Consider the following 27,158-nt stretch of genomic DNA (forward strand, 5'->3'; position numbering starts at 1 on the left):
TTCTCACCATAGATAACTCTCAACCTTAGCACAAAATACCTGGACAAAGCCAATAATGGGGGAATACAGTCCCAAAAATAGGGACAAATGTCAAATATCCATGTTATAAACTTAGACAACTGCTAGAATAAACAGTTGTGTGTTACCATGTACTTTCTGAGGAATATGAAGTCTGAAATTCAAATGCCTGTTATTTTTAAACATTTAACCAGGAAACTAGTCTGACTTGGAACAAAAGACCATTTTTAGCAGAGCAGGGAGAAATGCCAGACACATCTTGTAAGATGGGAGGACATGCAGACACCACACAAAAGGCACTCCAGCCAAGAATTAAACCAGAGAACCTGTAGCTGTTAGGCAGCAATGCTACAAGTGCACCACTGCACTACAGACTTTGCACGGAAAAATGTAGATACTGATACAGAAACCACAGATTTTATGAGGAACAAAACAAATATAAGGCAAAAATCTGCAATTTTATTTAGAAATGGTGGTGGATAGGGAATTTAGGTCCTTGCCACCTGCATCCAAGGTACAGGGTTCAAGCCTGAGTATCTCTACCCACCACCATTTGTTTTCTCTAGCCACCAGTATATAGTAACTAGGGCATTACACACGCGCACACACACACACACACACACACACACACACACACACACACACACACACACACACACCATCCATCAGTATAAAAGCCCAAAATCCAGCCAGTGATATAAAGCCTTGACCTACCAGCCCAAAAGCCAGCCAGCGACTGAATGAACACCTACCTGGTTTCATGAAGCAAGCCCACAATCTAAATCCAGACAGCGACTGAACACCTACCTGAAGCCTTTGTCCAGCAGTAATCCACGAATGAAGCCTGGGCAATGAAAGTCCCGTGAGAGCAGATCAGTCCTCCTCATTGGTTCTGCCTGCAGCTGAAGCAGTCCAGAGCTCCTCTGTTCTGTGCAGTTGTCACTGCACAGATTCCTGGTATCTCACAGCAATGATTGCTGGGTACCTCTTTGTCCATATCCAGACCCCTGATAAAGGCAGTCTGAGTCCTCTTGTGTGACTGCGCATGCGCAGAGGAGTCAGGACTAGTGATTTTTTTGTTCTTCTGTTTTTGTTTTTTGTTTTACAGATTTTTCTTTTGGTTTTTTTTCTAGGTGGGAGGGCTGCAGTCCGGCAGTCAGATAGCACGAGCCACCCCTTTACAGAAGACAAATAGCTGTACAGCTAACAAATTTGGGCAGTGCAGTGGTGTAGCGGTTAGCATTGTCACCTCACAGCAAGAGGCTTTCTGGTTCAATTCTTGGCTGGGGTGTCTTCTGTGTGGAGTCTGCATGTCCTCCCTGAGTTTGCATTGGTTTCCACTGGGTGCTCTGGTTTCCTCCTACATTCCAAAGACATGCAGTAGGTGGATTGGGCACTCTAAATTGTCCCTAAATGTAAGTGAGTGCATGCATACGAATGTGTGTAGTGCACCCCTCCTTGAAGGGTTGGGCCTTGGGCTAACAACCTGAGCCTGTAAAACCTGTAACTGCTACAGCAATGATGAGGACAGAAGGGTGCTCATTGCCTGATGTACCACATGGTACGTGAAAGAGTGAGAAGTAGCAAATTTAACTTATCTAGTTTTACATCACATAAGATCTTACAAAAAAGGGGTATTTATTAAATAGCTGGAGACAAAAGCTTGATACTGTGCAAGCCACAAACAGAGGAGAAGAGTCAAATAACAGATGGGTGCATAAGATATGAGAGAGGAGGATCAGAAATTGCAGGTAGAAAAAGGGAAAGAAGAAGCCCTTACTGGTAGCACCAAGTTACGGTAGCTTTAGGATTTATATAAAAAAGTAATACTGAAACTTTGTATGGGAACTGAAGGACCAGATGTGGGCAGGAGTTAAACAAAGCTACAGAATACAATGTTTGAAGGCACAAGAGTAGAAAGGGGGTATTCAACAGTCCTCACAATGGTGAATGTATAGAGACATGGCCTACAAGATCTACAACATAGAATTTAGGGGTTCGCAGCCCTTTCTTACAATACTGCAAAAGTTCTTCTAATTACACAAAGCAGAAAGGTTGGACAGCCACTTGGCAAGACAGGAGAATGTACAAAAACACAGTATTCTAAAAGCATTGCAAATAAATGCAAAACAATGCATCTGAGAAACAAAATATGGACAAATATTCAAAGTGATAAGTTCTAAAAGAACATATCAGAAAGAAAAATGATAGTATACAGATGACATAGGTAAACATGCAAAAATAAGAAATCTGTGAGGGTGAATGCCTGCCTATTGATATATAGATAATGATATATTACCAGTAGAAAACAGGAAGTTATTATCGTCTTTGCAGATAGCTGGCAAAACTGCAGCTGGACTGTCACGTGCAGTTTTCATGACCTCATTACAGAAAAGCACTGACAGGACAGAAGCATTGCAAACCAGGGTAACCACATGGTGTAGAGTGAGCAAAAAACAAAGAAGCAGATATCAGGAAAAGAAGAAAGGGGTAGGTGCAGACATTTTATGTACCTCAAGAAAACCAACAAATTCTGAAAGGGCTTTACTACCAACAAAGTAGATGAACGAGAGCATGAGCAGCTCAAAGCAAATGTGAGGAAGAGCTTTTCACATACACTTCATAAATTTCTGGGGGATTTCAAAATGCAAACCACAGTTCTGATGAGAGAAGGGAAGCAACACACTTGGCCAAACTAATTGCATCTTTCCACCAGATATAGCAATGGGGCAGCCGCATTATGGTGGGTGAATTGATGCCCATCTAGTTTAGGTAACATTCTGTATTTAAGGTTTCTTTCACTGAAATGGCTTAATTTTTACTGGAGTGGGCATGATAATCCAGAACCTCATTTACACTTTATAGTCCTTTTCAGATATTTATTTTATGGATACACAAACACACACACACATTCACACACACACAAACACACACACACATATTAAACATGCATATATGTGGACATGCCAAGTATGTGATTATGAGATTTTATAAATTCTGACATTCCTTAGATTTTTACAGATTCTTTGGGATTCTTTTGATGAACCATGCGATCTACAGAAATATAACGTGTATCACAGTACTCTCTCTGAATGCCCTGTATCAGAGCAGTATGACAAGGATTAATTCAGAATTCTGAATGCCTGAAACATGGAACATCATAAAATTGACCATAAAAGGTCTGAGCACATTAAGTCAAATACATGTGCTACTGGCTTTTTTGGAACTGCAGAAAAAGATGGTAGCTTGTCATAGGTGATCAAGGTACAGTTAGGACTGTTTTTTTTTTTGGGGGGGGGAGTTGCCCTTTCCCCACTCTACTGCTATCATATAACTAGTATACATAGGTAGCAGAGGGTGTGGGGGTACATAGAATATGTTTCAGGTTTGTCTGGGGTTTTGTGTTTTTACCATTTATGGTTAATCTTATGCTGTTTGGTGTTTTGGTCATTTGACATTCTGAATGTATTCCATATGATACAGTTTATATCTCATTAGATAAGAGGGTTTAGCTAAATACAGAAACATGCAGGTTTTGGCAGTGTCAGAATGTGCATTATACAACTCAAATTTAACAAAGTAAAAATGAAAAGACAGTGTGCTCACTAAAGAGGAAAAAGGAACACTTCTAAAAACATAGATACTAATATTTTAAACACAAATTTAGAAGGAAAAAAGACCTAAGAAGTTTTAAAATTTCAATGATATGGCTCTTGTTTATAGCTAGATTTTAATGGAGAATCAAAAGTTAATGAAATTAGTATAGAAGGTAGCTGTTTATTCAAGAAGCAGGTGGCAAGAGAGCTTTGCTAAATATATGCCTTTTATAGAGAAACATGACCAACCAGTCAAGCAAGTTAAACTGTCTGCAGACTAAAATCAGAATGCAGATGTGAACAAACCTGAGAATTTCTTTAATTTGTGGTTGTTCAATAATAAAAAAAATTGCACACTAGTGTGTGTATGTGTGTGTGTGTGTGTGTGTGTGTGTGTGTGTGTGTGTGTGTGTGTATATATATATATATATATATATATATATATATATATATATATATACGTCTGCGTATGTGTTCATACACACACATGTATAATTAACACTATACATGTATATACAGATAGATCGATGCTCAGATAGATAAGATAGATATATAGGTATATATCTGGCTACCTGACACAATAACAAAACTCAAACCCCTCAAAGTCTGTTCCACCAAAACAAACCAATCAAAAAATAGACTCATCCAAAATAAAGAAAAAAACTAAAATAAATGTTTTTGCAAGGAGAAAGCATCCCCCATGCCCTTGCTAAGTTAAAAATACCAACTCTGAGATTGCACAATAGAAGAGGAAGGAGAATAAAATCCACCATCTTTGGCATTTAGAGATCTTACAAAAACACCAGTTTCCTGCTCATTCTTTACAAAATGCATCACGTATAATGAGTTTATGCATCACAAAAAACATTCACTGTGAATGACATTCAGCCATACGGGGTGTTCCTATTATATATTTTATATATATAAAACTGTCTACCTAATAAAACTGCCTATGCAGAATATTTGCTACATCCTGTCTAAACTGAAGCATAACATTGGTATTCTGTGATTTTTTTGGCATTTCCTGCATGTACTGTTGACTTCAAATTTTATTAACGGTGTGCTATGAGGCCATAGACAATATTCTTAATTAAAACCAGTAATTTTCTCTGCACACATCTTCATCCTTTTTCCAAACTGCTTCTTCAAGATATGCAGTTTAGTGACTGAAGTAAAATGGTCTTGCTGTTTAGTGTGAGCTAGGGTCTTGGCTTTAAGGATCTCATGGTACAGTCCCAACAGGTCATATTAAGATTCTTAAACTGAGGTTTACAAAAGACCACAAACAAATACAATGATGTTAGTATGCTTTATGTGGGATTCAACTTTCCATAATCCTGTACTTTCTCAGACATGAGAGTATGATCCATATGTACGTGTAAGCATTTTACTGATACATAGAGTATAGCTATAAATGAACCAGATTTTTTTGTATAGCCACAAAAAATTTAATAGCAGAAACACATAGGTATGACATAGAGATGAGATAGCCAAAGATGTAGCAATGACTGCCACAGATGCCATGTTCCACCCTTTTTTCTGAGATTGTCAGAACTGTTCAAGTGTAGAGACTTAAACTACCAGATGATCATCAAGATTCTAACTTGCCTCTCAAAGAAAGAAATGGTGCTTATTATCAGTGTGAAAGCTGCACGTGCCAACTGAAAGGTGTGTAACCGTGCAACCTGAAGAACAACTAATAACTGAAAGAGATTCACACAGTCCCCACTGAAGCCTGTAGCACCACACAATAACAGTCAAGGTAAAGCCATAGTTTGTTGAATCCAAACTCTTTAATACAACAAGACTGAGTGCTTTTGACCTAACACTTAGGACTTCATCAGAATAAAGCAATATAAAAAAATGTCTCCTTAAATACATGTAATCAGCCAATCTGAATAACTTTATGATTAAGTAATCAATACAAAATGTTAATATTAAGTCATCAAACAACATTACAATAAATATGTGATGTACTATTTGTGAAATACAATTAAATGCAAAATCCATAATGTTAATAAATGTGGTGCTACAGCCTTCAGTGGGGACTACATGAACCTCTATGAGTTATAAATCTGCATGAGTGGTGTAGTGGTGCAGCAGTTAACATTGTCGCCTCACAGCAAGAGGTTCTCAGTTCAATTCTCGGCTGGGGTGCCTTTTGTGAGGAGTCTGCATGTCCTCCCTGTGTTTGCGTCGGTTTCCTCTGGGTACTCCCGTTTCCTCCCACATTCAAAGACATGCATCTGGAGCATTTCTCCCCAGGCCTCCACTGAAAATAGCCTCTGTCCTAGTCGGACTTTCCCGGTTAACAAATGTTAAATAAATAAATAAATAAAATAAATAAATAAATACGTGCATAGCTTTACAAAAGGGTCCATAAGAACAAATGATGAAAGCAAAGGCTGGCGTACTGCCCAGCATAGAACCTGGGGAGGAAGGAGGTCAATGAACTCTGTGTTGCATTGAGCAAACACTGGAAATAATAGAAGATCAAATTGTACTGTACCATTAAACATTTCATCCTGTAATGCTCTGTATGCCCAAGCCATTCACAGTTCTACAGCCACCTACCATGCATTTAACAGTGCTGCCCTCTTCTCCCTAAGCTGTTCAAGTGCTTATCCTTCTGCTTGTAAATAAGATTACAGGCAACACCTCTGTGCTGACCCAGATTTGCCAAGAGTAGCAATTTTCACATATCTTGCTGATGTAATTAATTATTCAAACTGTCTTAGTTTTTCTATAATCATACATATTTATTTGAAGTAAGTTTGGATTGATACTAGGTTCATGCAATTATAGCAAGCACCAATTTTTCTATATTTCTAGCATTCAAAGATTACTAGCCTTCTGTTTATAATTGCTGCACTTCTAAATACTTAGCAGTAACATATTTGCTGCCATGCATGTTTCCACTCACCCCGACTCAATGTATTTGCATTATCTTTTAACAGTATCTTTGCACATGTCTACATACCCTGCCTGGCTGCATTTATATTTTAACATATTTGCTACTGTTTACGAGTGTGTGTGCGTGTGCGTGTGTGTGTGTATTTGCCCGCGTGCGCGCGTGTGTGTGTGTGTGTGTGTGTGTGTGTGTGTGTGTGTGTGTGTGTGTGTGTGTGTGTGTGTGTGTGTGTGTAAAACACTGACTGGATGCATGATATTAAATTGTAACAGTACATGCTAAGGCATACCGGCATCTATTTACAATATAATAAGCTTGTATTTTAAGTTAGCAATAATCCATGACTGAGTGCTTAATGTAGGATTTACTCACAGTTGGTATGGTTTCATCATGAGGGCAAAGTCCAAGTGCCTAAACAAAGCCAACCATGAATAAATCCTGTTTTACCCATAAACAGGAGTGGATCATTGCTATTATACAATGACATTATATAAGAAAAAAAGCTTTATCTTTTCTAAATAATGTCAGTGTATAAACAATGTTTGCTGTTCTTCCTCCAACTTCTGGTAGTCTTGGAGCATTTAACATGTGTTCTGCACATGCTCTAAATTTACAATATGGTACCTTCAACTGTCTAGATTTTCACAGAATGTCCAGATGTTTTGGTCAAACTTTTGCTCTTTTATTCATACAAGCTTTTTTTCTTTCTTTTTGGCAAATAATTGAGGCTAAAGTCATTAGATAATAACAGACACCTCAGTTTAATATGTCAAGAAAATGCTCACAGGGAGGGCCACACAGGGGATTAAGAGACTTTTTATGGCTCTATGGAAGAATGTACTGATGCAAAACATTTTTTTTTGTAAATTTAAACAGTTAAAATTCTTCACTTACTGTTGTGCATAAACTGCACTTAGTGAAAGAAATGTGTTGAATGCCACCATTTAGCACACTGACTAGTTTGTTCAATCAACTTACATATTTTTGAACAGCAAATTAGTTAAAAATTGTAAAAAAAGTATATACTGATAGGTACCGATGCAAAAAGAGTTCTGTGTCTGTGTATCTTCTGAAAAGCAGGAAGTATGAAATTTGTGACAATATGGATTTACCACAAAATAAGAAGTTCTACGCATGACAGAGGGTAAACATGGATGTTCTGCAAAGGTCTGCAGAGGTATGTACAATATGTCTGGCCACTCTTAATAGAGCTGGTGGACTTCTTCCTATAAGTATATACAGGATTTACAATGGACACTATGATTGGGCCATCCAGTCAGTGTGCACATTTTTGAATGATAATTGACATTTACTGTATAATTACTAGTAACAGCATATGATGCATGGAACATCAATTTCTAATAACTGTGAATTGTCCTTGGTGTATTTCATCAAATTTGTGCTAGTACTTTAAATTCATTCTGTACTTGGATGCTACATTTACTTTGTGCCAGGATCACAGCTGAAAAGTGTGTCTGAAACAGTCCACTTATCCAGTTATCAAAGAAATACAACTCATGTTGGTGTTGTTGAAGGAAAATCACAAAGAAAGCTGGAAACACAGAACTCTTGCAGTTGGCAACTAAACCACAACCTGGTTTCTATGAAAGAGGATACTTGCTGGTAGAGTTGCTTAATACTGTGCACACACAAGCCTACAATATGTAGACTGATAGGCCTTGACTTCTGCTACAAAAGATAAAGGATCATTTGATGTACACTCCTACACTATGAAAGTACTGAAATCAAGTCTAGAGGGCATATAAAGTAATTACAATCGCTAAGTATAAAGACGTCCAAAAGAAGCACTTCAAGAATATCTCACATATTTGCACATGTCTGTAACACTCTACCTGGGGCATTATTTTTGCTAGTGACACTAAAACAATCCCTACAATTAGACAATTTCATTGAGACAGCTGGGTATCATATTGGATATGACAAAGCCAGAGATGCTTAACATTCCTAGCTGCTTGAATGTTTCAGCTACATGCAAAGCCCTGTCAGCATGCTATTCAATTACATGACAGCAAACTCTTCTGGTCTTCACAAATGTCTAATTTACTTTTTGACTGAATGGCTGACTATTAAAATCAAGTTTCCCTGTCTTCCTCGGTATAACTAATGTAATGCAAAGGATTCACAATGTGTCAGCATGTCCTTAAGAACACTAAACCAGAAAACTAAAAAAATGACAGAAATGCTTATCATAAAAGAGGTTAAAGGGACAAGCATACTTACAAATCAGTTGAAAAAAATGGAAACACAAAAATAAAACATGACACTAGCAAACAGAGAACTATAATTAAAGTAAAATATAAGGTTAGTACTTTTATACATAAAACCATACAGAAACATTTAAAAAGTAAGGTAACATAGAAGTTATTTAGTTATCTGATTACTTAAAAAATACTGTTTTTAATATTAAGGTATCACAACACAAAAACGTTATGTTTAAAAGGCATGTTGTAAAACTGCATTCTGCTTCTTAATAAGATGACCTGAACAGCACAGCAGTTCAGTGGTTAGGATATGTACCTCATAGCTTCAGAGTCAGATATCTGGTCACTGTCTATCTGCAATTTCATTTTCTCCACATTTCCATGGGTTTTGCCCAGACAGTCAGTCTCTTTCTATCTACTAAAATTTACTTGTTAACAGGTTACTCAGAAAGTGGAAAAAAATATATATATATATGTGTGTGTTTGTGTGTGTGTGTGTGTGTGTATGTACATATATATATATATATATATATATATATATATATATATATATATATATATATATATATATATAGACATACATAGCCCCCCCACACACACACACACACACACACACACGCACACACAATAGGTTCACCCACGTATTTATCCCTGTAAAGTCCCCAGATCATACCAAGTCCCAGTTAACCAATATAAAAAATAAACACTGGCCCAGAGGTAAACTATGATGACACTGAAGATGAAGTAAGAAATCCTAGTCACTACATGGAAACTATTTAGTCAGTGGAATTCTTGGAATATCATATATTTGTAGTGCAGACATAAGCAATAGAATTGTCATATGGTCTCAAAATATCAACAATATTTGGTGGGTGATCCCAGTACAATGGGAATGGGACTTTGGGCCTCAGTTACAAAAGACTTGCTCTCAGTGTAAATGACCACTTACACCGACAGTAGGCTGAGAGCAGTTGTTTTAGAATGTAGCCCATATAGTAAGTTTGGAATATATAAGTACCAGGGAAAAATCATTTTTTTATTTTCCTTTTAAGTTATTTTGCCTTTCAACCTTTTAAGATCAATTATTTGTGGTTCTATGTGTTGTTTTTGTTTGTTTTTTTTTGAGTAAATTAAGTATACTAAGCCATTTAGTTCATTATACACTGTATTTTGATGTGCATGGAGGGAACAGTATCCTGAGAGATAAAGGCATTATTTTACTTTAGATTTACTGACAGCTTCTGTTTAATTAGATAAATACTCTGCTTTATTTATCAGCACTTGTAGAAAAAGCATGAATAAAAAGGCTGAGGAGGACAACAAAAAAGAGACTGGCAGAGATTTTAAATAAACACTTTGCATTAGTTTGCACAAAGGAAAAGAAAGACAGGATGCCACACTGAAAACAGCAGAGAGGGGGATGATGTGAAGGATCAGTTTACTGTCATAAGGTAAAGACAGAGCTCTTGTCACAAGTTTGAACAAAGGTCAGGGGTGGGCTAGTTTGCTTTCAAGGATCTCCAAAAAACTGTGCAGCAGTGTTGACAGACCATCTGACAGAACTGCATAGTAGGTCCATGGCTGAAAGTGTGATCCCCAAGGAGAGAAAGTGTATCACAGATATTCCACTCTCCATAAGGAGGGAACAAAAAGTAAACTTGGGAATTAAATGCCTGTTAATTTGACTTCAGTTATAGGGACAATCATACAAAAGGTGTTTTAGCTACATGGCTACTGAATGCCCATCAGCAGGGTCAACCTGGAGAATGATAGGATAAAGTGGCCAATGGCTAGCCCTCTTATACTGGTGATAGAGGAGTTTGAGGAAGCCCAATGCCTGTGTAACCTCTGGTGGAGTCCAGGAGCCTCACAGTAAATTGACTCAGATTACAACAGGCAGTGACAATTTAACTGGTGTCATTACACTAGACACCCCTGAGGTAGGAACATTGAACAGCAACCATAAGAGTGATGGCTCCAGCTCCTTGCAAGCAACTCCCCAGTAGATGTCCTGCTCCCAAGGACTACATATGAGATACCATTGAGGATAAGGGTCCACCCAGCAAAGGGTTATGTTGAGAGTACCCTGAAGGAGCAATCGGGGCTCTGAGGTTGGGTGGACATGGAAGCTGAGAATACAACCAGATTCTGAATCATGTTGAGAAGAGATAAAATAAAATAAAAAAAAGTAAATGACAATATACTGCACACTTTGTGGCATTTTTTGAAAACAAAACGATAAGATCGTATTGTTTGTAGCATACAAAAATGTGCATCAAAATTGGCGCATATGAACCCTATACCATCTTAAAGGCCAAGCAAAATTACTACGCCAGCCTGCGGGAAAAAAACATAGTAAATATCTAAAAAAAAAATAGACTGGTAAAAATCCCAGCCTAACCTTCCCAGATGAAGCAGCCTGTAATGTATGATGCAGTTTATTTGTATGATATAAGCATGGCCAGCTCCCTAATAAACCCAAATCAAACATTTTATTCCTTTATTTATTTTAATAAGTTAGCTAGGGTAGAGTACTTATCTCAGCAAGCTATTTTCAGATTCTGCATGGGAAAAAACATAAAGGTACAGGCATAAACATGACTACAAGTTGCATAGTTACATAACAAGAAATATAAATTAAGTGATGATGTAATTCCGTAGATGATATATTTTATATATTTATCTTCATTATAATACATTCATAGGTAATATGCAACAATTATGAACATTTCAGTCTTGCATTATGTATAACTTATGATGATACAGTTTAGACATGGCAACAACCAAACTTGACACAGCCCATCAGAGGTATTGCTGGTTCAACTAGCACCCTGTGCTGATCACATGAAGTATTCCCCTACCTCCTCAGCTCTTCAAGTAAAAAGTAAAAAAAAAACATTCTGTTCCTTCTATCTCCTGGCATACCAGCCAAGTGGCCAGATACATGCTCTAGTGTGTGTGTGTGTGTGTGTGTGTGTGTGTGTGTGTGTGTGTGTGTGTGTGTGTGTGTGTGTGTGTGTGTGTGTGTGTGTGTGCATGTGTATATGCGTATTTATTGTATCCAGCAAATCCTCATAATTTTTTCTCTTATTGCCTTTGCCGTAGGGTGCAGCTTAACTCCGAGATGCTTCTTTGACCACAGCAAGTCTACTTGATTATTAACTCCATTCCACACTGCTAATTACTAGGGATTTCTTAGGATGGTACTTCAGACCTGATTCCTGCCAAACTCCTCAAAGATCTTTAACACCTGAGAATGCACCCCTTCAGCATCTTGCAATAATAACATATAGACACCAGCAAGCAGGTTTACATTACTTATATTCCCCCTAACACCCTACCTTTCTATCAACCTGTTTATCCTTTGGAGTATTTTCTCGATAACTAAAATAAAGATTCCCAGTAATAAATGACAGCATTGTCACATTCTTCTCTCTAAGCTTATATTATCTTATCTGATAAACTCCCATTTACCCTTATTTGGGTAAATGGGGTGGGGTTGGTATAATGGTTAAGATTTTTACAAGGTACAAGGTTTGATTCTCACCTTTCAAAGGGAAATTGGCAAGGTTTAAAATGGTCCACAAGGGCAGTTAGCCTGCAGCTTATCTGTGAACCTATAAACCTATTTGAAATCTAGTGTGATTTCTACCAAAGCTCATTCTCTAACGAAGGGATTAAAGGCTCATCTACGGATAGAGGATGCACTCTGATGCACAGATCTAAGAGAAAAGGGCAGGGCTCTCAAAGAAAGGTTTATACTCTGGGTTTGGCATTAACCATAGCATAATAATTTATAAATTGAAGAATTCAGCAAAAGAAAGATCCTCAGTCTTAATGGAAGCAGGTCTACCATGTGAAGGGATGCTCCTAGTTACCTGATAATGAGATGAAATGGCATTCGCGAGTGATGGCTTGCAAAATGCTGGTCTTCCAAGGTGAGTTCAGTGCTACAACTGGTAGAAACCAGTAGTACTGATGATAATAAGAATGTGGGGTATTAGGAGTATTACAATGCTGGTGCACTGCAATGCACCAAACACTGGCTTTGTGCACTCATATTATGTCTAGTGATCATGATCACACAGTCGATATGCAGGTGTCATAGGTGGTGGGAGTAGTTATACGATTCAAGGTATACAGTTATGAGGTTGTTGCTGAATGCTTTGTAAAAGGTTACAGACTGTAGGTACGGTGAATTGTCAAATGTAGAATGCTCTTCCCTTTCCTGCTGCCTGCTAAAGTCTCATTCAGATGCAGTCCTTTACAGATATGCCTCTCAACCTCTTAGCACAAGAAATCTGGACAATGCCTATAATAAAGGGCAAAGGTTCAGAAATAGGGACAGATTTTAAATATTGCTCTTATAAACTTCGAAACTTGCTAGAATAACAGTTTATGTTAGCATGCATTTTCTGACAGATTTGAAGTTTGAAACTCAAGTGTATGTCATTATTTATTGACTTCAATCATCAGTGATTTACTAGAAAAAAAACATACATTTTATGAGGGACAGACCAAAGATATGAAGCAAAAATCATACAGTTGAGAGTTATGTTTACAGTTAAGGGGACCCATAAGGCCAAAATCAGTATGTCATACGACTCTGTATGATGTGACATATGCATTGTGGTTGCCTGCTGAAATTCTGAAGAGGGCAATTGTGTACCAATTGCAAGAGGAAATCTGGGATAATATATACTAACTCTGAAGCTGTGTTACCTAGAAATATTCCCAATACTCCAAAGTACAATGATCTTGAAGTTTATTACTTATTTCATTTCATATATTACAACAGATTGTCTAAACCTATGCACGTATAAGTTTATAGGAAAAACAAATAAGCAATGAGTAACTAAATGTCAATCTGTTGCTAAGAAAAATGCCTGTATCACAAATGAAAGACACAAATTCCAAATGATTTCCCCCATAAATAATCAAGGGTGAAAGCAAAGTAAGAGATGAAGGCTGGATGGTAGAATGAACAAATATTACCTCGGTCTTATGTGGGTTAAAATTTGTTTGCTGATTAAGCACCATTCAATCAAGGATGCAGTTCAAGTAGTCTTTTAGTGAAAACAAGGCAGGTACATTTCAGGTAAAACTGAATATCATAAGAAATATGCCTTCTCACCTCCCTCCCTCCCTTAGTGGCAACATGTACACTTGAATAACAAAAGAGTCAGAATTGCAGTACATGTATAATAACATGTAATGTGATACCTGACCTTTGTACCTTTCTTTCTGTCTGTCACATCCATTTTTACTTATTTTATGGAGATGGATTGTGATCAAATAGGTATCACTCCAGTCATTTTGTTTATTCAGTGTTCTATAATGTATGTTTTTAATTTCTCTGGAAAAGAGTGGATAGCTCTCTGCAGGTGAGAGGAGAGCAGTTACCCCATTGGAGGACTTTCAGTATCTTGAGGTCTTGTTCACCAATGAGGATAAAGGGATTATGGAAAGTGTGTGGTGGATGGATGGAGCAGCAACAGTGCTACAGATGTACCACACCGTGCTGGTGAAGCAAAGCTGGATCACAGGATAAAGCATTTAATTTATCTGCCATCAGTCTATGTCTACAGCACCACCTACTGGTATGAGCTATGTGTAGTGGCCAAAGGATAAGATTATGTATAAAAGCACAAGAAATGAGGTCCTTTTGCAGGGGTGCTAGGCTCTGTCTTCAAGACAAAATGAGGCCTTCACCACTGTGGAAGAATCTCAGAATAGATCTTCTGCTTCCAGTTTGACAGGAGCCATTCGAGTAGGTCTGGGCACCTAGTAAGGATGCACTTTACCTGACTCCCCAGGAGGTAAAAGACACAACCCACTAGGACGACGCCCTAGAGTAGATGCAGAACATGACCTATATCTTAAATTCCTTAGCCTACCTGAGAACCATAAGAGGATCGCACAAGATCAGCTGGAAATTAGGAAGTCTGGTCTGCCTTGTTCTGAGAGCTACCGTCATGACCCCCTAATAAGATAAACAGATTACAAAATGAATGGATGTGCTTTTTTGTATGTGGTTTACATAATATCAGGTTTGCTTCACCTTTCTGACTATATTGTGTATGCTATGCCTGTAGTAGGAGATTTAAGTAATTCAGTTGGAGTGCTTATATTAATGCACTGATCTGCCTTTTCATTTAGGCTATTTCTGATGCTAGCATAGCTGTTTATTATATTGTGCTAATATCCTAATATTTTCTGAATCACTTCCCTTCATGTTTTTACACCTACATTTTTTCCTTACCTTCCAATGCTATCTTGTTTTATAAGGTTTACTCTGCTACTGAATAAAAGAAAAGATGTACTGTCCTCTTCAAATGTACACTTCTTTACATACTGTGCTACTTACAGTTACAGAGATGTGCATTAACTCTTGTTTTTTTTAAGTATAAGTTATTATTTTACTATATTGTAGCAAGTGCATAATAGCCTGTGTTGTATAACTTTCTTAATGGGCATAAGTCTTAAATGATGCCATCCTATCCATTATATTTGTATGTTATCTTTCTGTATTTATGGAAATATACTTGCAACAATTCAACTGAATCTTCATATATTGTTTTAAATGTGTTCAAGTGCCCATGTAGGGTACTGTCATACAGATTTGCAGTATAAAAGACAACATGCTATCTAAGTCAAAAATATGTGAAACCTTAAACAGTCTTGAAAGAAATTATCTGTAATACATGTAAGATAATATTAGAGGGATACGAGGACATTTTACAGAAATTCCAGAGAGTTTTGCAAAGAGAACTGAGAATACAAATTACATCAGGGAGACAGTGAAAAGAGTTATTCAGCCCAAGATATGCAATAATATATATATGAGACTCAGATGTCTTTGGGTGGCAATTTAAGTATCTTATACCATTTCAAGGTCAGCTAGGAAGTTTTCTAGACTTCCTAGTTTTATAGGTAAATAACAGGCTGTCAGTATATAAACTATTACAATTCTAGCTAATAACCAGAGGTGAGAATCAAAGCCTGCACTTTGTATCTATGAGGTAAAAACCTGAACCGTTACGCCAACCCCTCCTCCTTAGTATGAAATGCGATAAAATGTACTATGAAACTGGAAGCATACATTTGGGGTATGCATGGTTTACAAGAGTTCTAGTAGGGTATTTAAGACCTCTAAATAAATATTTAGAATGAGAAGAATTAACTCTAAGCCCATACTTTATTTCAATGGATGGGGAGTCTGATAGAGTTCCATCTTATAAGTGATTGTTGGATCTAATTATTGCAGTAGGAAAGACAGAAAGAAAGAAAGTGATTAACAGAAGGTAGCTTCAACAGGAGGATATGTCCAGAACGTATTAAAACAACTTTACATTCTAAAATTGAGGGCTACGGAAGGGAAACTGAGAGAAAAGATAAGGAGCAAACTGGCTCATTGATTACTAAAAGATATAAATTTAGAGATATAATTTACTGTTATTTATTTATTTACATTTGTTTACCGGGAAATTCTGACTGGACACAGGTCCTTTTTCAGTGGAGACTGGGGAGAAAAGCTCCACAGAATGACATGATAAATGGGATACAATATGAATCAGAGGTATGTATACAGTAATGGTGATGATGACATGGAAAATACAGGAGCGCATTTGGTAAAATTAAGTAGTAAGCTCTAATTACAAACATCAAAAATAAGAAGTAAAACACAGTACTACAATTGTCTAACAGCAATAAGTTAACAATAATAGACTAATGATTACTAAACCCTGGAAGGATTAACTAGTAGTAAGTAATATTCAGTTCAGTTTTATAGTGATAGAGGAAATACACTATCCAAAGCAGGAAAAAGAGAGAAGGGTTGAAGGGGGAGGGGTTATTAGTCGGGGATTGGACAAGGACAAAGCCAGTAAAAATGTAGGTGTGATTTAAGTGCAGTCTTGAAAAGACTGCAGGAAGGAAGGGTAGTTATGGTAGTGGGAAGGTTGTTCCAGAGCTTGGATATAGCACAGGAAAATAGTGCTTCCGCTGCTGAGTTTTTGGTTTTGGTGACCTGGAGTAGATTTTTGTTGCAGGAGCATAGGGGTCTGGAAGAGTGGTAGGGTTGGAGAAGTGTATGGAATGATGGGATTCTGAGATGGTTGTTTACAAGTTTATGAACAAAGGTGAGTTGAGTTAGGTGTAGGAGCTCTGGGAGCTCAAGCCAGCCAAGGTTTCTAAGGGAGACACAGTGGTGGCTGCAGTAGGAGGCACCAGTGGCAAATTTTGCGATTTTATTGTAGCAGGTTTTGAGTTTGTTTAGGTCTGTCTGCCTAAGATTTGTAAGTATGGGTAATGCACAGAGTAGGGTGGAGATTAGTTGGGAATTGGCAATAGAGATTCTAGCTGGTTTGGTGTGGTATTGGCAGTTTCTATATAAGGCACCCAGTTTTTTGTGAACTTTTTTATTGTTAGTGATATGTGAGTGTCAAATTTGAGATTATTGTCTATCTGTACACCAAGTAGTTTTGTGTGGACTGTTGGTGAAATGGAGGTACTGTCCTTGGCTTGTATATTGAAGTGAGGGGTGTTTGGGGTAGATTTGGAGGGTTGGAAGATGAGGAGTTTGGTTTTATTTGGATTGAGGAGAAGCTGGGCATTGGATAACCAGCTTTCAACAGAAGAGAATGATTTTTGTGTGATCTGCTGGAGTTCTGTTAGAGTTGGGGCTGAGCAGATGAGGGTGGAATCATCTGCATACTGTATGAGGGAGGCATGTTTGGTGGCAGTGTGTAAGTTGTTGGTGGAAGGGGAGAAGAGAAGGGAGCCAAGGATAAAGCCTTGGGGAACCCTGAGAGTAACAGGGAGGTGAGGAGATAGATTGTTGTCCCAGACAACTGATTGCTGGTGGCCTTATAGATAGCTGTGGAACCAGTTTGTGGCTGGTGTGGAGAAAGAAATGTTGGCGAGAGCAGAGAGTAGTAGATCATGTGACATAATGTCAAAGACCTTAGATAGATCCAGAAATACAGCAGAGGAGAGGAGGCCATTGCTTTTGTGATGGAGGATAGTGTTAGTGAAGGAGAGCAGAGCAGTCGTAGTGCTGTGGTGTGGCCTGAAACCATGCTGGGTACTGGAGGGGAGATTATTGTTAAGTAGGAATTTGGGAGTCCAGTGAGTTGATGCACTTTTCAAGTATCTTAGAGAGGGGGGAGAGGATGGCAATGGGGAGGTAGTTGTTGAGGTCGGTGGAGAGGCCACCTTTGTGGAGGGGAATGATGTGGGATATTTTCCATAGCATGGGTACACAGTATTCAGATATGGAGAAGTTGATTAATATGGAAATAGGATAAGCTAGGACATCAACTACTATCTTTAGGTATTCAGCGGGCAGGTTGTCAGCTGCTAGTTTTGTGGGTTTTAGTTTTGTCAGGAGTCTTTTTATGTAGAAAGTGGGTACTGTGGAGAGAAAGAAGGCAGGGAGGGTTGGATTTGGGTTGGGTGTAGGGGAGTCGGTGTAGGGAAGTATTTTTTGGTTAGTAAGGTTGCCACATTTTCAAATGCCCAAAGTGGGACTTTTTTGGTACAAACATCAGATTTTGCAGGGCGAAACATACCCACGGCCAGTACAAAGGACAGAACTTTACTTTTTTGCCTAAATAAAAGCTTATTCTTGTAGTATTTTAGTTGACCAAACTGCAGAAGTGCGTGAACCAAATACTCCATAATAAAACCACTGGTATATTGATGCTGTAGAAAATGCTGGTAGTCCACAAAGTAAAGCAAAAACGTTTATTGTAAGACAATAGAAAGCTGGTAAGCGCTTTCGTCCTCAACAAAAGAACTTCATCAGATGAGTATATAAAATGGTATTTCAGCATAGGCTGCTTTGGATGCTAAATGTGGTACAAGCTTTCTCATTTTCATATTTGCTCTGGTTGCACCACCTGACTTGTGCCTGAGACTATAATCAAATAGAAAGAAGTGCCTTGTGGATGGGCTGTGAGTGTAGAAGGAAAACTTTATTTACTTAAAAGTTTTTTTCTTTTTTTAATTAAAATCGTTGTACTCCACTATCAGCCAGCCTGAAGAATGGCAAGTACTTTTTGTTTATTAGTGTGTGTGTGTGTGTGTGTGTGTGTGTGTGTGTGTGTGTGTGTGTGTGTGTGTGTGTGTGTGTGTGTGTGTGTGTGTGTGTGTGTGTGTGTGGATGGACATGCATGTGATTACAGTGGCTGTTATATATGTATTCATTAATTTGATCATAATCAAACATAGAACATCTACACAGCCCTTAAAGTTGTTGTAAGTGGTGTGTGTGTGTGTGTGTGTGTGTGTGTGTGTGTGTGTGTGTGTGTGTGTGTGTGTGTGTGTGTGTGTGTGTGTGTGTGTGTCTGTGTGTGTACCAACATGTGGAGTGATGCAATGGGTGGCACTGTATATATCGAAGAACAATAGGCTGCATATAACTTACTGTGGCCAAGATTAATGTATTTATTCATTCATTTCATCACAATGAAACATCAGATGTGCAAAGTCATTGAAGTTGCTATAAGTGGTATGTGTCTGTACATGTGTGGGACTGAAATGGCTTGACAGCAACAAGCTGAAATACATTACTGTGGCAATTATTTATGTATCCGATAGATGGATCTGTGGTTTAAAGAGTCAGTAAAATGACTGTACCTAGTGGGCATGTTTCTGTACTTGTATATGTGTCTATGCAGGCAGAGTTGCTGCAGTGGGCTGTGCTGCATGCATCTGAAAACAATTATATGAAGTTCATTACTGTTGCAGTTTATATAATCATTCCTTTTATCAAAATCACACATCTAAGGAGTACACAGTCAATGAAGCAGTTGTAATTGGTGGTCACAGAGGCAGTCTATTGATGAAACTGACTGACCACTTTTACTTTTGATCATAGAGTCAAATGGTCAGTGATCTGGCTTAGTGAGGTTAGTGTAAGGTTAGTGTGTGTTTGAGTAAAGCATGCCTTTTTATTGATTGCAGTCATGGTTTCATAGGTATATACTATGCTAACGACCAAACCCAATTTTTACCCATGTAACATGGGCATCTATTTGGAGGGATATGTTAATTAGGAGGTTGCCAAAGGCTTAGTAGGGAGTGTATGGTAGTTAGGGAATATTTACTGTTGGCGTCTGTCTATCAGAGACATGGAGAGCCAGTTCAGGCATGAATTTTCAATTTCCCATCCAATGGCCAAGGGTATATTTGAGGGATGGACACTACTTCATATGGATGGGGAGCCTATTCCAGACCATGGGGATTTTTGAGGCACATATCTTTCCCACCAGAATGCTCTATTTATGTCACAAGCAAAGTTTAAATTACTGGATTAAGTGTTTTTGGTGCCATTCCTTTGGCAGATGTGCAAAAGGTCCATCATGGCTGGATTTGAGGATGCCTTATATGCCAGGTGTAGATCACATCTCAGTAACTTGCAGGAGATTAAGGAAACAGATAGGGTTTTAAGGTAATCTGTATAAGGCATGTGTTAACACCCTGTATTCTCTTGGTGAGGAATCTCTGCGGGTGTTACAAGTGTTGCATATACCTTGTCAGGTACATGCTGAAGGGGGCATTGGACTCAGTTATGGATCTGATAAGGGCAGACTAAAGTGAACTTCCTTGGACCTAGGTGTCATATCATTACTTATAAGTTAGGCAAAATAGAATGGTTTTCTTACTACTTTGGCTACATAGTGGCCAAAGGCCAGATTACTGCCTACATATCTTCCCAGATCCCTAACTACTAGGTCAGCTCTTATGGAGTGCCTTATCAATGAAATAATTAACCTGGTTGGACTTTTTCCCAAAAGGCAGTATAATGCACTTCTTAGCATTGAGTTTTATTTCATGTCTTTGGAAACAGTAATTTATCTGTGTTAGACCCTCTTACAGGATGTTAGTGTCATGGGGTAAGCTATGATAGCTCCACATCTGCATTCATCTGCAAACTTGGTGAGCCAGAGGCCCTTGACATTAGCCTTGACATTCGAGAAGCAGATGCCAAACTGGACAGGCCTCAGCACTGAGCCCTGAGGTACTCTGCTGGTGACCAGTCTCTTAGTGGGGGTAATCTCACCAATCCTGACTTATTGGGTCCTATCTGTGAGACAGATGGCAATCCAGTGAGTTATGGAGGGATTTATGTCTAGTTTGGTGAGTTTGTCAACAGTACCTAAGTGAGATAGTGTATTAAATGCCTTATCCAGGTCTAGGTAGGTGGTATGCACTGTTTTGCCCTCATCCATTGCATTGGTGACCATCAGGTTAAGTAGGCATGACCTTCCTTTGACAAAACCTAACTAGGATGGATCTAGTGTCTGTCAGTTGCCAATATCTGTGCTGATCATTTCCATGATAATTCATTTCAAGGCTTTATGTATTAGACTAGTCAGACTAATGAGTCTGTAGTTTCTGGGGTTAGTTGGTGGTCCACCCTTGTCAGAAGGGATAACCGTTGCAGTCCTCCATTCATGTGGTACGTAACCTGTTTTCAGGCTGTAGTTGAAAGTGACTCAAGATGTCTTGCTAGATCATGTTTCAAGCTATTCGGGACACAATTTGGAATATTTTCTGCACACCATTGAAGCCGTGTTTTTGACATTAATGAGTAACACCATGACCTAGTCCCTGCTAGTAGTTAGTGGTTATGCTAGTACAGCAGAGGGAGAGTAGTGGGTGAAGTTAAAGCTAAATTTGTCAGCCAGAACATTTTGCTATGTCACATTGCTCCTGAAGGTGGTGAAGGTGGTACCATTTGCCACCATTTCAGCACACTCCTATGTGTAGCACTTTTAAGGTTTCAGACATAGCTGCAGAAGGCCGTGTGGTTGACTTTAGCCTAAGAGGCTATATTGACTTTGTAAATGGCCTTGTTGCATTCAGTTAGTCCTCTTAGTTTGCTATTTAGTTTAGTTAGTGATCTCTTGTTATTTTGAGAATTGTCCTTTCTGATTTTGGGTATGACTTTTCTCCTTTTGTTATATACCCTGTTAAGGGTAGGATTCCACCAGTGTGGTTTGTTTATTTTTTTTTTTTGGGTGGGGGGGGGGGTAGGTAAATCAGCTTCTATGCATCCATTTTAATGGTTGCACAGGATTTCTGTGAAAATTTCCACATAGGTTACTGTGAACTCAGAGTTCAGAGGGTCAGATGGGCAATGAATATTGATAAACTGCCCCTTAATAGGATATAGTTTGCTTTAGAATAGTTCATAACTGTTGCATGTTTTGCTGGGTTTTCCATGTTGATTTTTGTTTTGAAGGAGGCAGCTTTGTGATCTCATATTTGTGAGTACTAGATCCATTATGGTTGAATGTTTGTTTGGAGTGTGCACTATCTGGTCAAGGGTATTTCTGTTAATAAAGTCCAGGAAATGTTGTGCCTGTACGTTGGAGGCAGTGTATGTCTCCCAGTCTATAGAAGGGTAGCTGAAGTCTCCCATGATCAGGGTATTTGGCTGTTTGATAAGTGCCTCCAGCAGGCCTAAGTATGAGTTATGGGATTCTTGGGGCATAGATGGTGACCTACAACTTGCTAGGATATGTAAGGGACTTTTTGTATGGTGATTTGCACATGGATGAACTCCATGGCATTATCTTGTTTAACCACCCTAGAGGTAGACTTGTTACTAATGTGGATCGAGACACCTTCAACTTTGCAGCTGATGGTCTATATGTGGGGAAGGCACTGAAGCCTTGCACTGCCTGAGTACTTTCTCCTGCTTTAAACCATGTGTTGGTAATGGCACAGGTGTCTATATTCTTCAAAGTGAGGACAGCTTGCAGGGTGTGGAGTTTGTTGTTAAAGCTTATAACATTGAGCAGTAATACCTTTTGGTTTCTTTGGTTTTATTTGTTAATTGGACATCTGAAGCACAAATAAAATGGCCAAAAATAAATGAATGCTGAGGCAGTTTATGCATGAAAATAAATGTCCTCAGCTGTTGTTTGATCAAAAGTAAATGGTTATTAACCTATCCTAATATAGCCTCACCCATTCATTTCGGAAGCAGCCACCCCCACTTTGAATTTACCAGACACCACTGAAACAGTGTCATCAAAGATCCAAACTTCATGTCTGCCAAATTCTTTTATCAAATGCATGGCAGACAGGCCTGTCAATTCAAGAAGTTCAAATCCCACGAATGACATGGCTTTTTCATGGATGGACTAAAATCCAGAAACCTCTGCTGAGAGACATTTTTGTCTTCCATGAGGTTGTGATATTCCAAAAACAGCAAAAACATGTAGCTTGCTTATTAAATAAGTATGACTCAAATCAAAAAGGTTTCTGAGAAAGATAAGGACCAACTGGAAAATCTAACTAATAGGGTATTGTCATTAATCTAGAATTATACTTCCAAACATACTCGAAAAGTGACATAGCTTAGTCTGAGACTAAGTTAACTATATACTTTTTTCGGCTTATAATGCATCATTTCAGAGATGTACAAAATCAGTTCAAAACTACTTTTAGGTATTATTAAAAATAATATTGGCTTCAGACATACAAACACTAAAACTTGGTCCAGTCTTGATGGCGGGAAAAATGCACCATTGAATAGTGGTTTTAGTGCAGACAATAACAATTCAATTAGATATGCCCTTAAAATCTCACATCTAAATGTAAATAATTAAAATAACAAATGTGACCCTACTGGAATGTTGAATATATAAAAAAATAATAGATTTATTTTGACCTTACTGGAACATGGCTGAAAATTTACTAACACTCATTATACATCACACTGAGCTATAACATATTGCACAACAGAAGATATGGGAAGAGAACTGGCAGAGGAATACTCTCACTGCTGAACATAAGCTCAGCGGTATGGACAGGAGATCAATATAGCTGGTGCTGGGTTGGGTACAGTTTATTCATCATTTCTTTTGTTTTTCTCATAGATCTCGATGTGCAAAGAAGGCTGACATACGTTATTTACGGGTAGTATATTGTTTATAAGCAATATGTTGGAAGATGTTACTGTCATCACTGTTTTTTCACTTTCCTCACAATTAGACATCATGTCCCTATACAGGTGGCTGCCTTTGGGAGTTAGGGGTGAGGAATGAGGAGGCAAGCTATGCATACGTATGACAGCAATCACTTGAAATACATGAATGTGGCTATTTGAACCTCTGTTTTCATCCCACTCTAACACTAGAGGGATGCACACACAGTGACTGTCTTCTTTTTGGGGGGACAGAGCATGGAGACAGGCAACATTCCCAGCTAAGATTTATGTATCCTCTCAAACATTTCTCTTGTTAATTTATTTTGAGTTACTATTTTTCTCAGCTTTCAGCAACATTTTTAAGTCTTGAACACAATTTACTTCTTCCTTGAAAGAAAAAATAAGACTGCATTTTTTTTTCTTCTTCAGGTCTTTCCTGGATTCAAAGGGTGGGAAATTAAAATACATCTCAGTGCATCTACAACCCTATGGCTTCACCCACAGCCTAATTAAGTTACCTCTTGCAGAGTTACTACTGTGCTGCTTTTGCCAGGTAATGTGTGTTGAATGGATGCAAGAAAAAAATAAAGTTGAACAGTAACATTGAATTTCTTTCCTTAATCATAATTTTTGTTCAAGTCATTATTGGATGGAAAGGTTAAAAAGAAAACTTTAAAATGTACTTCTTCAGAGCATACATACAACCATGACATCTTGAAAAAGTGAACAGTAGACAAAATGTGAGAAAAGGAAGAAAAGAGTAGTGTGCATAGTATGGGGAGCCCAAAATGGCAGAAAAACAGGGTCTATATTAGAACATCGAAGTGTCAGAACTTCAAATGTTCTAATATCAAACCTAATTCAGTGAATGCTGACATCAAACATTCAGAACAGCAAATTTTTTCCTAGGGAAAAAATTTGCTGTTCCAAAACACATACACACAACACAAGCACACCAAACAAACAGCAATCCACACACATACACCTAAAATTTTACACCTAACCCTACACTAAACAGTACACACACCACTAACCATCCACTTACCTTAACCCAAACCCTAACCCTAAGGTCTATCACTATCGCACACTCACCTTACCTGCGCCCTAACCATAACTCACCTAACCCACCCTAACCCTCATGTCCACACAATCGCACACTTACCTGAACCTGACCCGTAACGTTCCACCACAGCACTGAAAATAGCAAAGCGACAGAAACAGAGAACCGAATTCTTTCCCTGGGAAAAAAATTTGTTTTTCTGTAACTTCACTATTTTCAGCGTTCGCTGATTAGGGTTCGATATTAGAACATTCGATGTTCTGAAACATCAATGTTCTAAGACAGACCCGAAAAATAGAGGGGCATACTTGAGGATGTGTGCTGGGGGGTGAAATGATAGGCAGTGGGGGAGGTGCCATGGGTCTCTTTGTTTAGGGTGCCATTTCAGCTAACGTCAGTCCTGTAAACCGGGGTTTTGTGTCATCATTGCACCTAAATGTCAGCCACTGTCAATGTCCTTCTGTGAAAAGGGCCAGCATAGTCTGGTACACAGGCCTGTCAACTATAAGAGCATTGTAGCAACAGTTCAGTCTGTGCATACTACTACTGTATATCTACAGCATGAACTTACTGGTTTCTTCATGATACACATTCTCTCATGGTTTTTCATTTCTTATTTTATCTCCATATAAATTTGATAGTCTTTTACCATTCATCTTGTAGTTACTTACAGTCCTCTGCTAATTTTGTTTACTTAGTGCTCATTTTCCAGCATCAGCAACTTATGTGAAGTAGGCAATCTGCTTTGCAACCTTCTGCATATCAGCAACTGAGCAGCTGAGAGAACAGTTACCTGCAGTGATGTTCTACTACATTCTAGCTTTTCAAGATGGCAATATGGGAAGCATACTGTTTCCTGATGACCAGTTGATTGACTCTCAGAATGATTTCAGTGGACAATCATCTGCATTTTGTAACAGCAATTAAACCCAGAGTAGAGCGAGAAAATGAATGCTATTTTTTAACACTTTCTCCCTATTCTTCAAGGTTGTGCAATTACAAAGCTAGCATATATATTTTAGGTACAGTGGATTCTTTACCCCCATGTCAGTGGGTGCAATCTTGGAAGTTTCAGTATTCTGAATAGCAGCCTTCCAAGGCTGTAGATATTTTTGATTAAATGATTGAGTAGTGTTGTGATTATTCATAGTAAATCCTGACAATCCTCACAGCAATTGCTGCAGCTCTTCTCATGAGATTCTCTACTGTGACACTAAAGAGTGTAGCCTGGAAAGTACAAATATGAATTCCCTTTCATGCACAAATCTTTTAAATTTCTGAACTGTGTTCTGTGGACAACTGACAGATATCAGAACATCGGTATGTATCCTTTTATCAAGAATTTAGACAATGCCCTTATCACTCTTACATTTGAGACTGTTAGAATGGATATTCAAGGAGACCTAGAACAATAATCCCCACAGAAAGACACATGATTTCTTTGAAATGGAACCCTTGTACCCTCTCTACTCTATGGATGATTTGGTAAATGGCATCTCTTACATACAACTGTTATGATATCCACTGCATATGGCACAAATCTGCACTATGTATTCTACTTGAGTTGCCATTCAAGGTCAAAACACTTTATTGTTTTTAGACCTGATTCATGTATCTTCTCAATCATTCGATATATCAGTTGATTGAGAACTGTTATTTAGTCAGCGCTAACCATTAAGCCTTGGACACAATTACTCCCCTGAAAGGAACATAAGGCTAGATTTCTTTCCTTGCTGATTATTTCTTTTTCAGGCCAAGCTTTAACTGCAACAGCTCTCAGCACTGGTACTTCTAAGTCAGCATTAGTATGGCTCTTCAATTCTTTTACTGTTGCTGCTTCATTGGCAGCTGCTATACTTTTCAAAGAATCTCTACTTTGTCTTCTAACAACTCTTCATACTTATCCAATAAATATTTTCTGCTCAATGTATTTGCTATGTATACCTCCTTGTTTGGACTGGTTTTCTCTTTTAGACCATGTCTACAGATTAAGTAACAGCTTCTGCAGTCTTGGAAATGCTTTGTAAAAGATGTTTGAATATACTTTGCAAAGGTTTCCAGTCTATTTCCACCTGAACTTGTTTAATATACACTTATTGATGGAATTTCTCACATCCTTACATTAATGCTAACAATTCCTTTTTTATCTGAGTATTTCTGTTTTGCACATCTGTAAAAACTCTTGATCAGCAACCGTCTATTAGCATGTAGTATCACAAGTGACAAATCTAGCTTATTTGCATCATAACAGTTTAATGTGGAAGTATCTGTAGGTTGACCCTTAAGCATTTCATAGATTTTATCCTGTTCATAGCTTCATTCTCACACTGTATCTTGCTGCCTCAGTTTTCTAATATGCATAGCTGTCTCACACATATTAGGTACCAACTTTGAAAGATATCGC

This window comes from Protopterus annectens, chromosome 4.part0 (genome assembly GCF_019279795.1).
Source record: "Protopterus annectens isolate FY-2018-M chromosome 4.part0, PAN1.0, whole genome shotgun sequence".
Lineage (NCBI taxonomy): Eukaryota > Metazoa > Chordata > Ceratodontiformes > Protopteridae > Protopterus > Protopterus annectens.